Here is a 15,807-nt window from a genome sequence, read left to right on the forward strand (position 1 = left end):
TGCACCATGATAAAATGTTGCATGGCATTTGCTTAGCGACTATGTGGGCCTTTTTTACTTGGAACAGTAATACATCTGCTTTGATTGAGTTTTTAATATTCCTCCTGTGCCTTTTTTAAGTTGAGCACCATCTCAATGGAATTTTTTTTGGAAGGGTTTTAATATTTTACAAAGATTTAATATATAAAATTTAATGTGATAAGCCTTTCTTGAAGTGAAAATGTGCACTCAGTTATGTAATTTTTTTAATAGCTTAAGTGAAATGTGTTTGCTGTGCACAGTATGGATTAATAGTAGTTCAAATTCAACTTTAAACTATCCTTTGAGTTGGTAGTCAGTACCTAAATTTTCTAGTTAAACATACAGGAAGATTTTATTTTTTACTGTGAACATATCTTTTTTTCAGTTTCTTCACAGATACCATCCACCAAATCACAACAAGAAGTATGCCCCCAAACTATAGTATAGTCCGTGAAACGGGTCCAAATTCAAAAAAATGAGTAAGTTTTATTTTTACTGTGTGAGGATTGCTTAAGTGGAGTGGCAATAGTTTTAAGAAAATATGTATTTGAAAAGTAGCATGTTCATGTATTTTATCGGAGGTGTTGGGCAAAGCTCAGTGTCCTGGTTGGACTGTTTTGTGTTTTAAGCAGGACACAAGTCTGTGACACTGTAAGGTTGGTGGAGTAACAAGTCGTCCAAAGTGAAAGCTTATTGGCTATCAACATTACAGGCGGGTTAGATAAACCACAGGAATGCCTAGTTGAAGGTTTTAACAGAACAGGTGAGATGTTTCAGCAGGTGTTCATCATAGATCTTTATAGTTAAGATCTTCTAACTCTTCATCCATTTTTTTTACTTTATTTCAGCAAAGGGCAACAAAACTTATACCAACAATATTGGGTGAAAGGCTGCAGCCAACCTTCAATTGAAAATCTGTAAGCCACAGGGTACACACAGTCACACATAGACAATTTAGAATTGGCAAACAACTAAATACACCCATCTTTAATGTGTGGTAATCTAGAGGCATTAAAGAAAAAATCCTGAAAATGGCGGCGACTGGGAGTAGAATTCAAACCCCATTGCATCATGGTGTCACTATATAGACCACCATAGTTTCTGAACCTTCTGCCTGGCATTTTTTTTTTATTTTCAATTATAAAGGCAAGAAAATTCAACAGTAATAAAAATGTATTAATTATGATGTTTTTCTTTACTTATCACCTTTTATTTTTTTAATTAGTCGGATTTCAGTGTTTATGTGTAGTGATGGGGGAGGAGTTCACCATAAAAGCCACTATATAATAAGTTAGTTTGTTTTTGAAAGTACAGAACTGGTTTTGAAGATCACTACATCCACTTTCTATACCTAGTTAATTTAGTTCGAGTGCTGGGAGCTGGAGCTGATCTTGGCAGCATTGGGAGCAAGATGAGCCATCCTACAGAATGCTCACAGATACCAATTTCAACGCTTTTGCATATGGGAGAACATAGGCGCGTTCAGAGAGAGCTCATTTTGTCCCATTTGTAAATTCTACAGATGCAGCAACCAGGCTGGGAATTATAGTAAATCTAAGACTCTAAATCTGTGATGCAGCCCGTAATTGATTTATATTATCAACAATAATGACCAGCATCCAGTGCGTGTCTACATCAGATTGTCACTCAGCAGCAGTGAAACTATAAAGACATAACTACCTGCAAACTTACTAAAAACCTACCCAGAGGATTCATTTCGATTCCTGCATCCGGTATGTAATCTGCTTTTTGTGGCATTTAATTAAATACACCTGTTTAATGAACCCACTTTTTCCATTACATAAATACAGTAAGTCAAAGCCTGCCATTGCTGCATTGGATACAAGGAACCACTGTGCGGTGGTGGCCCCAATGAATACATGCCAAACTGTAGACTGTCACACTGTATTCACCTCTAAGGCATCCAGCTGTGTTTGAGTGACTGTTACAGCTTTGTGAAAAGAGGCCCATTGCAGAGCTGACACGGCTATTACTATGTTAAATGATTCAGCTTCCTTCTCCCATCATTATAATGCTGAAATCACAATCTGTTCTCCTAACTTCCGCTACAAGTTCAAAGACAGGGCAGAGTTTGCAGATACCTCCACCTAGTGGCCGTCAAGTGTTATGCCTTTTGCAATGGATACAGTTTAAAATACTGTACTTCTATTGAGTTCTTTTTGAAAAGATAGTTTATAATTAGTGTGCCTACTCTGAAGCATCTGAAATAAACCTAACAAAATATCTTTAGAAACATTTGAAAATTTTAGAAAAGAACAGGCCATTCAGCTCCACAAATTTCACTAGTCCTGTCCACTTAACTCCTCCAAAAAAAATGTCTCCAACTGTGTCCTTGTGTTCCTGTAGAACTCAGTCTCAATCCACTGTACTAATGCCCTTCATTATTTTAAACACTTCATTTATTTTTCCTCCTAAACTCCTTTTGCTGAAACTGAAAAGGTTCAGCTGTTTTACGTTTTCTTCATTATTCATCCCCAGTAGTCCTGGAATCAGCCTAATCACTCTTCTCTGGACTTTTTCTAGTGTCTTTTTTTGTAGCCTGAAGACCAAAATTGGACACAGTACTCTAGATGCGGCCTCACCAGTGCTTATAGCGCTTGATCATAACCTCTTTGGACTTGTGCTCTAACATTCTGTTAGCCTTCTTAATGGCTTCTATATAAGAAACATCACCTGGATGTACTGGGACGCATCATCAGTCCTGAGGCCATCGGATGTTTTGGGTCTTGCAACATCATACACCCTCGCTCAGGTGACCCAGCCAGGGTCAAATTTCCAAATTGTGTCCCAGTAGCGATCCACGGATAAGCCCTCTTTACCCAAAGTCACCTTGAGGCTTTCTCTGTGGCTTCACTTACAGATTTAATGACCCACTTTTTGGCTGCTCCTGTAATGCCCAGCCATGTGAGGACTCTGCAGAGTGAAGATAAATCAGTATGTTGAAGACTCGCACAGTATTTCCATTTGAAAGTCCCTCCCTTTAAAAGATCCCAGATTACAGTGGGAAAAGGATCACGTATTCAACATTTCAGAAAAGGAGTGGAAGGCAGCAATGCACAGAATTCACTCTAGCTACATATGTGCAAAGCATTTAATTATTCAAGTTAAAATCTGTCTTGTTTAAATTGTCCAAAATGTTTCCAGGGCAAGATCCAACCTGCATACATTGCAATTAAGTTCCAGCCTCACTGGGTCGCAGGTTTTGGCCGTGTTGCAAATGAACATCATTCTGGACCAAACTCTTTAAATGCCTATCAGACAGCCTACTAACAGCTGTGTTTGGTGTACTCCCAGATGGGCTTAAAGTGAAGAAGGACAAACAAACTATGATTGCCTTTACTTCACTATTGGCACATGGACTTACCTTGCTCAACTGGAAGAATCCTAACTCACCTCTGATGTTATATACTATTTGAAATTGGAATAAATAAAATTATATCTTAGAGGATCTGTTCAAAGCTTTTTTTAAAATCTGGCAGGACCTAATCAATAGCATTTTAGAATAAGCTTTTATATTGGGGGAAAAGACTCATCTCTCCCTACTACTCTCAACAGTTTTCCTCTGGCAGTTGGCCTTCCTCTCTTTCTCATGAGTGGAGGTTGAATTGAATTTAGTTTTGTTAAGTTTGTCTTGACTGTATATAATGTTACATGCTTTAAATAAATTCAATAAAAGTAAAAAAAAAAAAAACAGTATGTTGTGAGCAAGTCTACGAGGTATGTAACAGCAACAACTTTTTAAAACAGAACATTTTCAGCAAGAAGTATCTGATCCAAAATTAAAACAATTACAATAGTGATAATAAGTAGGAAAATACAGTAAATGTAAATGGAGTAGCTAGCAGAATTAAGTATACATATAATTACTACTGACTAGTATCTAATAGTCACAATGGCAAAAGCAAGAGTCCAATTTGATTACATATGCTATGATCATATGGCCGGATTTGAGAGGGTGTGGAATGCCATCCATTGTTGGTTTTTCCCAGTGCTGCGAGGTCAGACTGCAGATCCTCTGTGCTCAGAATGATGGGAAGGCCTCCCAAAATGAAACAAGTAATCAATTTATAAACCAGATCTTACCTGTCTTATTGTATTTTTCCAAAACTTTATTAATCAAAGTGTGTCTCTCAGATTCTCCGTTCACTTTATTATTTTCACTCCTGTTCCACAAGAGTGATACTAAAATTGGCAATTTTTATGCTATTTTATCCAAAGGAAGTTAAATTGAGACTACTTTTAATCCTAATCCACACTACTACTACACTACTATATCTGAAAACACATCTATTTTTAGTTTTGGTCTTCCATGGGCACTGAAATGGCATTTTTGAATGGGCCATTTGTAGCAATATGGAGAGAAAAAAATGAGCTTTTTGGAAATGCTGACATACAATACAGTATGATTGTCATGTGATCCTGCACTGACAGGACCCCTGTAGAGATAACTTCTCTATATTAGCTGATGGTTACTAGACCTTGAAACATTTTAATATTTTGCTGCATTTATTTTGGCAGGACTCCTCATCAATACTTTCTAAGGCTCGGACAACGTTATACTCATTTGTAGGCCTTTAAAAGCAGTTGTAAACTATCGTCTGTCCACACCAGTCCATTTTGATTTTTCCTCATTCTTTTGACACTTTGATTTTTTTCTGGTTCCTCCCTAAACAAACCATGCTAAAAACTGAAGTACTGGTTTTGAAGATCTATCCATCCGTTTTCTTAGCCTGGTTATTCCAGTGAGAGTGCCTGGAGCTAAAGCTTATCTCGGCAGCATTGGGAGCAAGACAAGGAAACAGATTTACAGAACACTCCCAGATACCAATATTAAATTCCAGATCAAGCAAATCTTTGGGATGTGGGAGAACTCAGGAGTGTTCGGAGCCATCAAATGCTTAAGGTAAACGCCTATTTAAATAAAAGGAAAAGGCTATAAATAGTTACAGCAAATCAAGTATCACAGTCACTATAGTACTATAGCACGACTTAACACAGGAAGGAACATTAGGAATTCATTAGGCCCTTTCACGCATTCTGCCTATGCAGCAATTTAAAGGCAATGTCAGCCTTTATGTATGAAGGGAGTTACCGTATATACTCACGTATAAGTCGGGTCTTGAAAGCCAAAAAATCGATCATAAAATCAGACCCCAACTTATACACCCGTTCAAAAATACAACACTTAAATTGTTTTTTTACATCTTCATGCTTCCTCCAATCTCACACCATTTTCTCAGATGCATTAAATTTTGTTGTAGCAGCAGCACAGTTATCAATTTCTTTCGCTACTTCAACAACGCTTACTTTAAAACCAGCTTCATATTTTCTTCTCATCGAATGCTCCATTGTAGATAAGGGATGCTCTTATGGTAAAGGTGTATGAGAGTGTGAGTTACAAAAAACAAAAAACTGTGCAAACGTTGCTTCGGAATACTTCAGGTATTACCATGTGGTCATGTAGACACAATACATAGAAAATAAAAGTCAGTGTGCTCCATGGTTACTCTCTCAGGTGGGCGTTAGCATATCATAATCTCTTGGATCAATAGCGAGAGTTTTCCACATGCGATTTGTACAACGACATTATAAAATACCAGAAATTATATGGTAAAATCTTCGTGGGAGAACTTATCCGCAAGTATATACGGTAATAATTCAAGGGACTAACGAACACAGAGAGAACTTTCAGCCAGTTGAGCCATTGTCCCATCTCTTTTTCCATAACTAGGTGTAATGCCATGGTGAATTGAAAGAATGTATTTAAAGGATATAGGGAAAGTCCTAATTCTAACTGAGTTTGTACTGAAAAGTCTTTCTTATCTGTTGTCAAAACCCAAAACCTGAAGTCAAGAAACTGAGAGCTCAAAGTTTTTTTGCCAGAAAACGCTAACCAGAAACAAATGATGGGAAGGTTCTAGCCTTAAACTCGGGGATGACCTTTACACAGTCATGTTGATGATGTCACATGCCATGTACTACTGGTTGTCCTTGGGTAGAAACACCATAGCAACCAATAAACAAAACAAAACAAAATGGCAGTGCCCATAATAACAATTGATGTCAAATTTATCTGAAGAAAAATATTTTGAATCTGAAATTAAAAAGTAAAACTAGATTCTTCAATGTAAAAAACATAAACAAAAATCCACATATGTGATACACTAAGCAGTGGTGTACTAAAACAATATAAAAAGACCCCAGATCATAACACAAGGCTTAGCCTCACTTTGGCTGTGCGGCAGATTTAATCTCACCTCACAAGACAGACCCTCTCTGTTCCTCAGTGTCCTGTTGCCTTCAGAGGAGATGGCTCTCTCAGATGGCCTCCATACTGCTTGCTGTGTTCAAAGGAGAGCATGCTTCCATAATATCCAACTTATGTGCCTGCCTCATACAATCCCTTTCTAGCCTTAGTCACACTTACTAAACTTAATCCAATTTAGGAAAACAGAGGACTTGAGCCTATCTGGAGGTATCAGGTGGAAAGCAGCAACCAACCCAAGATGCTGTGCCAAGCACGCCCTTGCAAATGGGACCAATGTATAATCACCAATAAACTTTTCACATCTTTGTGGATGTGGGAGGAAGAAAATCAGTGCTCCCTCCTTCTGAACACACCTATGACACTGAGGTAAGTAGTACTAACTACTGTGAATTTATAACTGGCCCACAATATAAATTTTACAAGAAAGTGTGTGCATGAATATAAGAACAGTCAATCATGTAAATAAAAAGACTCATCACTTCCATAAAAATAAAAATGTGTAACATGACACACAAAAAGCACCACCTGGTATTTTTCCACTAGAGAGGTCTAGACATACTGTAAGAGGATGTCACAACTCTTTCCACTTCCTGCCTCTTTGCATAAAAGAAAAGAGCGCAGAGAAAGAGTTTAGCCGTTTTACTTAAACAACTTTTTTCTGTGGAGAGTGTGCTCAAGCCTCTCTAGCCATGTGGGGACAAATAAGCCAGAGCAGTATTGAAGTCTATCTTGCAACACTGGGCACAAGACAGGAAGCAACCCTGGAAAGCACGTCTGTCCAATGAAGAGTGTTCCATTTAACTACTGGCTACTCTTTGCGGTATGGAAGGAAAACCAGAGATCTAAGGACAAGTACAGGCAAACATGAGAAGAATGTGCAAACTGCATATAGATACGGCCCAGAGCCAGGATTAGAACCAGTTTGGAGGCTGCAGTACTAACCACTGACTTTGTGTTTATTTCTTATGTAATTAGTCATTTTTTAATGTTCCTATTTGTATCGAAGTGTGCTGTGCTTCTGCACTCGGTGAAAAACACAACACAAAAAGAAACTGATTTGAACTGAAGTCAACCATCCTTATCCTTGGGTGCAAGTGGGACTACATCAGGGATCGGCTCTGAGCCCTTTCTTATTTGCTATGGTGATGTACAGGCTGACAAACAAGATTAGACAGGGGTCCCGTGGACTATGATGTTTGCTGATGACATTGTGATCTGTAGCGAGAGTAGGGAGCAGGTTGAGAAGACCCTGGAGAGGTGGAGATATGCTCTAGAAAGGAGAGAAATGAAGGACAGTAGGAACAATTCAGAATACATGTGTGTAAATGAGAGGGAGGTCAGTGGAATGGTGAGGATGCAGGGAGCAGAGTTGGTGAAGGTGGATGAATTTAAATACTTGGGATCAACAGTACAGAGTAATGGAGATTGGGAAAAAGGGTGAAAAAGAGAGTTCAGGCAGGGTGGAATGGGTGGAGAAGAGTGTCAGGAGGGATTTGTGACAGACGGATATCAGCAAGAGTGAAAGGGAAGGTCTACAGGACCGTAGTGAGACCAGCTATGTTATATGGGTTGGAGACCAGAAAGCAGGAGACAGAGATGGCGGTGGCAGAGTTAAAGATGGTAAGATTTGAATTGGGTGTGATGAGGATGGATAGGATTAGAAACAAGTACATTAGAGGGTCCGCCCTGTTGGACGGTTGGGAGACAAAGTCAGAGAGGCGAGATTGCGTTGGTTTGGACATGTGCGGAGGAGAGATGCTTGGTATATTGGGAAAAGAATGCTAAGGATAGAGCTGCCAGGGAAGAGGAAAAGAGGAAGGCCTAAGAGAAGGTTTATGGATGTGGTTAGAGATGACATGCAGGTGATGGGTGTAACAAGAGCAAGATGCAAAGAACAGGAAGATATGGAAGAAGATGATCCGCTAGGCCAGGCATGTCAAACACGCGGCCCGCATGACAGATCCTAGTTAGCACTAAACTTGTACAAAATGATTACTATCATTTGTGATTGAATCATTCTGCATCTTCGGCGTTACTTATTGACTTTACTTACTTCTGGCTTCTGACAAAGGCACGTTTTCCCATGGCATTACGGTACCGGAAACGTCATCTGCTAGGATAGTTGCAGCCGCGAAGTCGCAAATGAAGTGCTAGGCTGCGGTCCGCGGCCCACTACCGAGTCGCGAGAGAACTGCCGGCAACGGAGACTCACTCAGTGAAGGGCTACAGCAAAAAGGCTGCCCCCTTCACCGAGGACACTTTTCAGAACGCTAGGCGGGCGGGGCTTTTCAGCGGCGCAGAAAGAGGAGAGACCGCGGTGAGAGTGTATTACAACGAAGTATTTTTATGTTTCTGACAGTTTCCCCATATGACACGAGTCCACAGAAATCTCGTTACTACGAAGTGCATTCAGCAGCAGATACTTTCATTACAACGAAGTGACCGTGAAATGCTTGAATGAATCATCCACAGAGCAGTTAGTTCTGCGGTCACAGCTCAGTTATGGACATTTGCACAACGATCCCCAAACAGAAACATTGTAAAAAAATGTTCTTTCTTCGAACATTCCTCGTACAGTTTTTTTGCTGTTTTTGTTTTGTGTGGTTTTAAGTGATATGCTCGTTAATATTTGAAAAACATCCATTGAAATTTAACTCATTGTCACCCTTCTATAGAACCGGCATACTTGTTATATGCAAAAAAGGAGAAAAATCTCGGGTTGCAAACGCATGCGAACTGCTGCATTTGAAGACGCCGAAAAAGCCGTTTTTATCCGATTGCAGTGATGCTTGTTCAAGAAACATTCCAACTAATGCGACACTCTTTCAAGAAAATATGAGGTTTTTAAACTCTCTTTTGTCCCGGACAAACAATCTCACACGTGGCAATAGCGCTTCGGGACGCACTTCAGCGTGTCCTTCCTGTTCGGTGGGGTTGATCCCAGATCCCAAAAGAGTTCAGAAACCTCACAATATGAAGAAGAAAAGGATAACAGTGCTGACCACAACATGCTTCCACATTCAGATAATGTTCGCGTTGAATTCCTCCCACCCAATTGCACGGCAGTGCTTCAGCCATTGGATTTGGGCATCATTCGCACCCCGAACGTGTATTATCGCAAGGAAATGCTGAGAAAAATTCTCGTCAGCATTACTTGTAGACAGGAGAAGATTAAACTAACGCGGATAAAGCTATTGAAGCTGCTTTCTTTTCCAACATCCTTTGTCTTTGTGATGCACGTTTTCTGCAGTGACAGCAACCAAAACGAGATTACGGAGTAGACTGAACATAAGCAACACACTTCGCGTGTCACTGTCTTCCATCCTCCCCAGATGGGTTCGTCTGGTTGCAGGAAAACAAGCCCAGGGCTCTCACTGATTCTGCATTATGGTAAGCTGTATAATTTCTATTACTAAATTATAACTTAATAATAATAGAAATGTAATGTAAATTGTGTATAAAACTGCCCTACGAACCCGCCCATAATCACCCCACAAACTTCAACGTCCAACAACCCACTGGTCCCTGGAAAGATTTGCTTCTAGTAAAGCGGTCCTTGGCGTCAAAAAGGTTGCGGACCACTGGGCTACACTACTGGCTGGGCTGCTGAGACTGGCCATTGGGCAGAACTGACCATCACAAGTAGTAATAGCTCGCATATTTTCACGTTTTTTTGCTATAGTTTTATGTAATTTTGTGCTAGTATTGTAACGAACAGTTACAGCTGAAGATCTGAAGTGGACGTGAGAAGTTGGGGAGTTGTTTATTAACAGATTTTTGTGATTTTGAGTTTGTGTAATTTTGCATATCGGCTTATTTTACAATATTAAGTCTGAGGTAAACTTAGTAAAGTAAAAATTTTGGAGGATTTGTTTTCCAACATGTATTACTGAGCAATGAATTCACTGAGCAATGAATTCAGTGAGCGTTTTCGCGATTTCAGTTCACACGAACAGGACTTTGTGCTGTTTACGTCACCATACTCTTACAACGTTGAGAATGCGCCTGAGAATATCCAAGTGGAATTGATTGAACTGCTGTCAGATTCTATTATGATGGCAAAATACAACGAAGCTGGTGTGCCAGGCTTGTATGCTTACCTGCCACCCTCGCATGTGCAGATCCATAAGTTGGCATTGAGAGTACTGTCTATGTTTGGAAGCACTTACCTTTGTGACCAATTGTTTTCGTTAATAAAAGCTACCAAAAACCCCACATCGCTCAAGACTTACTGTCGAGCACCTTTCATCCCTCATAAAAGTTGCAGCTGCACAAGATTTCAAGTCTGAAATTGACAAACTGGCTACTAACAAGAGATGCCAAGTGTTGAGACAAAAGAAATATATCTCACTCTGTAAGACTCCTATTTAAAGCAATGAATATAATATAATGAATATAATATAATAATATAAGGACTTAACTAAGAGGCTAAGACTCTAATTGTATGCTGTTGTACGGAGATTGTATGGAAATAAATTGCTTTTCTTTAAACTTTAAGTGTTACATTTTTTAAAGTTTTCAGTATTGGAAAGAAAGATACAGTAACTTTGTATAATAGTATTTGTTACAGTGCGGCCCGCTGATGCACATATGGCAGTCGAAGCGGCCCACCAATGATAGCGAGTTTGACATGCCTGCGCTAGGCAACCCCAAAAAGGAGCAGCTGAAACAAGAAGAAGAAGATCTTTCCAGGAACTTTCCTAGACTCTGTAACTTTAAGGGAGCAAACTTTACTCATCAAGCTGCTGGTTCATTCCCCACTGCCCCCTCACCATAAGTGAGCCATTTAAACTGCCAGTGCTTCACTTGTGCAAAATACAGTATATATGCAAAATATATTTTTGAATTTGTAAAACTGTTTGGGAATGTGTTCATTATAGAATGGTGCAATATGAAATACTTTATAGCCTTCAAGTCCCTATTTTGTAAAATTGCATTTTATTTTAAGAAAATAATACATTCTATTTATAACACACCTTTTCCATGCATTTCTATTTTAAGAAAGTGAAATAAGCATTGATCTTTTCTGCTATTTTATCTTGACTGGAGCATTAGTTTATGTATATTATTGATCTGTAAGTGTGTGAGTGTGAAGGAATTTCCATGAAACCCTGAGTGTCTGTGTGCACACATTATTCCAAATAAGTCTAAATGAAACTATGAGTCTGAACAGGATGGACCTTTTCATTATGGAGTTAGGAATCAGGCAGCACAGCACAGTGAAGCAATGGTAATTGAGTGGTCTCCAAAATATACAAGGGACACAACCTATTATGGTGTTACTAAAAGAACTGAAAAAATATATATCTTTGGCAATGTTAGTAAAGCAGACCAGTCTAATGAATTTCTTTGTTTGTCTTCGGAGTTTATAAAACCAGATGTCAATGTAACCAAATATTCATTTAATGTTTAGTCACATTAATGTGAGGAGAAAGTGTCTGTACGTCCATCTGTTTTAAAAATCTGCTGAATTCAAGTTTAGCTACATAGGATCCAACTGTGGATAACTGTCAACCCATTGCAGGGCATGCCGCCTCGCACCACATTAATTCAGAGTCATCCATCAACCCAAAGTAAATGTTTTTAGGATCAACACAGGAGTTCCTGGAGGAAAGCCTACATGCACACAGGGAAAGTATACAGATTTTACATCGGAGATAGTCCATGCTAGGATTCAAACAACTCTGTCTACTGCACCATCATGTCACCCCAAAGAAGGGGTTGTAGTGGTAGTGGTGGCGATGTTAGGTGTATATTGAACTGTAAAAATTTTTCTTCGCAATTTTCACTTGATTAACATACAACACACTGGCACTCTGCTCCCATAATACACAACAATTAATGCAACTCACAGACCAACAGTCCTATAATACACTTCAAATAAATGGGTTAAGGATAAGAACTATCAACAGCTCATTATATTTTCTAAATTGTGACTTCTTTCAGTTCCTTTAGAAGTCATAATGTATTTTATTACTTTTGTGGCTCATCAAGATCAAGTAGAACTTTTCTATTTTGGCAACATTCTTTTGAGTTCTAACAGTAAACAAAAATACAGTTTGATATTGATCACATCACTTATGTAACTTTGCTAAGTAGTGGTCCTGAAAGAAACATGAATGCAAAGATGTAAAAGCAATGCTTTCAAAAGGAAGTTTCATTTCATTGACGGTCTTCTTAATTGTCACCATGCATCTGTTATCTGTTCATGTCTATGTTGTATTCTGTATCCTGGAAATTTGTCTTACATGCCTATGAGTCATTGTGTTTGTCTGCGGCTCAGCTGGCCTGTATTCAGGATTACTTCTTGTTTGTCGATGTGGTTGTCTTCTTATGGGAGTGGGTTGTGCGACCCAACAAAAGGCTAGATATAAACAATGGTACACTCTGCACACAACAGTCGGCATATATTTCTCCGTCTTTTTCATTCTTGCATTTTGTATCCTGCACTTCATACTCAGCATACTCTTCTTCACATCTTGATGATCTTCTTCAAGTAATTGGCCTCTGTGATTTAGAACATTAGAACACTCTAGACAAGAACAGGCCATTCAGCCCAACAAAGCTCGCCAATCCTATCCACTTATTTCTTTCAAAAAACATCAAGTCAACTTTTGAAATTCTCTAAAGACTTACTGTCTACCACGCTACTTGGTAGCTTATTTCAAGTGTTTATTATTTTTTGTGTAAAGAAAAACTTCCTAATGTTTGTGCGAAATTTACCTTTAACAACTTTCCAACTGTGTCCCTGTGTTCTTGATGAACTCACTTTAAAATAACAGTCCTGATCCACTGTGCTGATTCCCTTCATAATTTTAAACACTTCAATCATGTCACCTCTTAATCTTCTTTTACTTAAACTGTATAGGCTCAGCTCTTTTAGTCTTTCCTCATAATTCAACCCCCTGTAGCCCTGGAATCAGTCTTTTTTGTAGTCTGGAGACCAAAACTGCACACAGTACTCAAGATGAGGCCTCACCGGTGCATTATAAAGCATAACCTCCTTGGACTTGTACTCCACACATAGTGCTATATAACCTAAAATTCTGTTAGCCTTCTTAATGGGAAGCCTTCTTTCAGGAAGTCGATAGCTTAGAGTCCACTATGACTCCTAAATCCTTCTCATAAGGTGTACTCTCGATTTTTCTGACCACCCATTGTGTATTCAAACCGAACATTTAATACTTTACATTTACTTGTTTGGTAGATGTTGATGCAATTTTTTTTCTTTTCACCACATCACATGGTTTTGTGATCATTTTTGTGTTATAAACCCACGACCACAGGACACTTTGCGGAGGTTGCCAGTACCTGTTTTTTGAATTTCTATAATGTATTAGATATATCGATTAAGACCAAAATCAAGGTTCTCGCCCCAGTGGTTTGCAAGTAAACAGGTGACAGGAAAACAGGCTTTATTTCATATATATATAGATGTAATTAAAAGACATAACATTATTAATTTAATAATAATAACAAAACACACAAATCACCTTACCTGATAAACCCTTTACCATTCTATGCCCTCCACCTTGACTTCCACTTCTTTTAATCTGATCACAAGCCTCTTATGTGGAGCCTCATCATCAAAAACGATTTGAAAATAAAAATCAATAATATAATTAGTGCACCTCTGATCAAATACTTTGGTTGATTTCCAGCCCATTAGAGAAGTACTCTGTCCCTGCTGCAGCCCATAGATTATTAGCTGCAAAAGACAAAAGAAGGCAGAAAAAGAATTGGGGAATCCACCCCATAACACACTGCTAGGCAAACAAAACAATACCACCAGAGAACTGTCAGGTTCAGCGTCCAAATAGGGAGAAAAAAAGGAAGGGAAGGTGCTAGGCTTTTATAGTCAAGGGGGAGAATAAGGCGGGCCGTGAGTGCTCAAGGAGGAAGTGAGGTCAAGGAGTGGTTAGGAGAGAGAGCGGGAAGTTGGAGGAGTTTTAGGCAGGTGATCTGCAGAAGAGAAAGAAGACAGGTTAGTGCACTTCGTCAGTTCCTTTCCTGGTTTTCTGCCCTCGATTAAGCCCTAAGGCCGGAGTTATACTTCACGCGACGTGACGCATGCTGCAGCGGACGCTCCTGCTACGCAAGCGTTGTAGTGTTTATACTTGCGCACGTACTTTATGTAAATCTGGAGGAATCCACCAGGTGGCAGTGTGAGATATTATCGCTGTGAGAACATGTTCGGCTTCTCTGTGTTGTGAATTGCCTAAAACACCTATTAAATTCCGATAACACCTTACCGCAGTATCACTGAAAAGGATGTTTATTGATTAAATCCATAAATCCAGGGATGGATGTGTCTATTCCAGGAAGCATTGGGCACGAGTGAGAAACAGTCCCTTGACGAGGCCTCAGCTCATCGCAAGGTGAATACAAGCACACACATACACTAGCGTCATTTTAGCGGCACAAAATCCCCAAATCTGCATATCTTTGGAAGGAAACTGGAGCACAGTGTGGAATACAAGCAGGAAATACCAGCAACATAACTCCCTGCAAGACAGCAGTGCTATCGCTCCGCCACCGTGACACCCCCGTGTGTGTAATTATTCCCCCATGTGTGTATTTATTAACAGTATTCATTATTTAAACAAAATTATATGTAAAATGTAACATACACATTTTAATGCATTTGATCATGAAAGTGATATCAAGTATAAATCTAAAGATTCTAAATGTGCAGAGAGTTGGAATATCATACATTTAATTTGTTCTGTTTGGCGATCTATTGCTGCTTTCCGCTGCTGAAGCAAAATGCCGACATACAGATGTATTCGTGGTGCTTTTATATTCAAGCGTCACATATTCCCGATCGTAATGACACGATACATTTTAAAAGTCTCACATACCATCTTTTGTGCCATCTATTTTTTATTGTTTTACTTTACCTGCTGTCAGGTCCAAGAAGCTCGTAGCGATTAAAAACTGGGATGACGCTTACGACCGTCTGCTTTAATGATAAAGTAAACTACGAGGTTAAAGTGGACATTTCGAGATTAAAGCCGAAATTTCCACTTTAATCACAAAATACACGTTTTCACCGTGTCCTTTATTTTTTTCAAATATAACGCTATACATTATGTTGCTGTTGTTAAGTTGCAAAAATTAAAACATAAAAAAGACATATATAAATGACACGATACATTTTAAAAGTCTTACATACCATCTTTTGTGCCGTCTATTTTTTTTTTTTGCAACTTCACATCGGCTACATAATGTATAACGCTGTATTTGAGCCATTCATCAAACAGCAAAGTGCGCACAGGATCCCCGAAGGATCTCCATAGAGGCTTGCTGTCACATGTAGATAGTAAACAGAGACTCTGACGTCACATTCCGACTTTTAGCACACTGCGTCCCCCGACTTTTTGCTGGTACTGCAACTCGCGCACGCGTCGCGTTAATTTCTGAGGACCTGCTCAGAGGACGCATGAAATGAACGCTGGGAACGCTTGGCAGCCATGATGCGGACACGTACACGTTCT

Source organism: Polypterus senegalus, chromosome 2, assembly GCF_016835505.1.
Source record: "Polypterus senegalus isolate Bchr_013 chromosome 2, ASM1683550v1, whole genome shotgun sequence".
Classification (NCBI taxonomy): Eukaryota; Metazoa; Chordata; class Cladistia; order Polypteriformes; family Polypteridae; genus Polypterus; species Polypterus senegalus.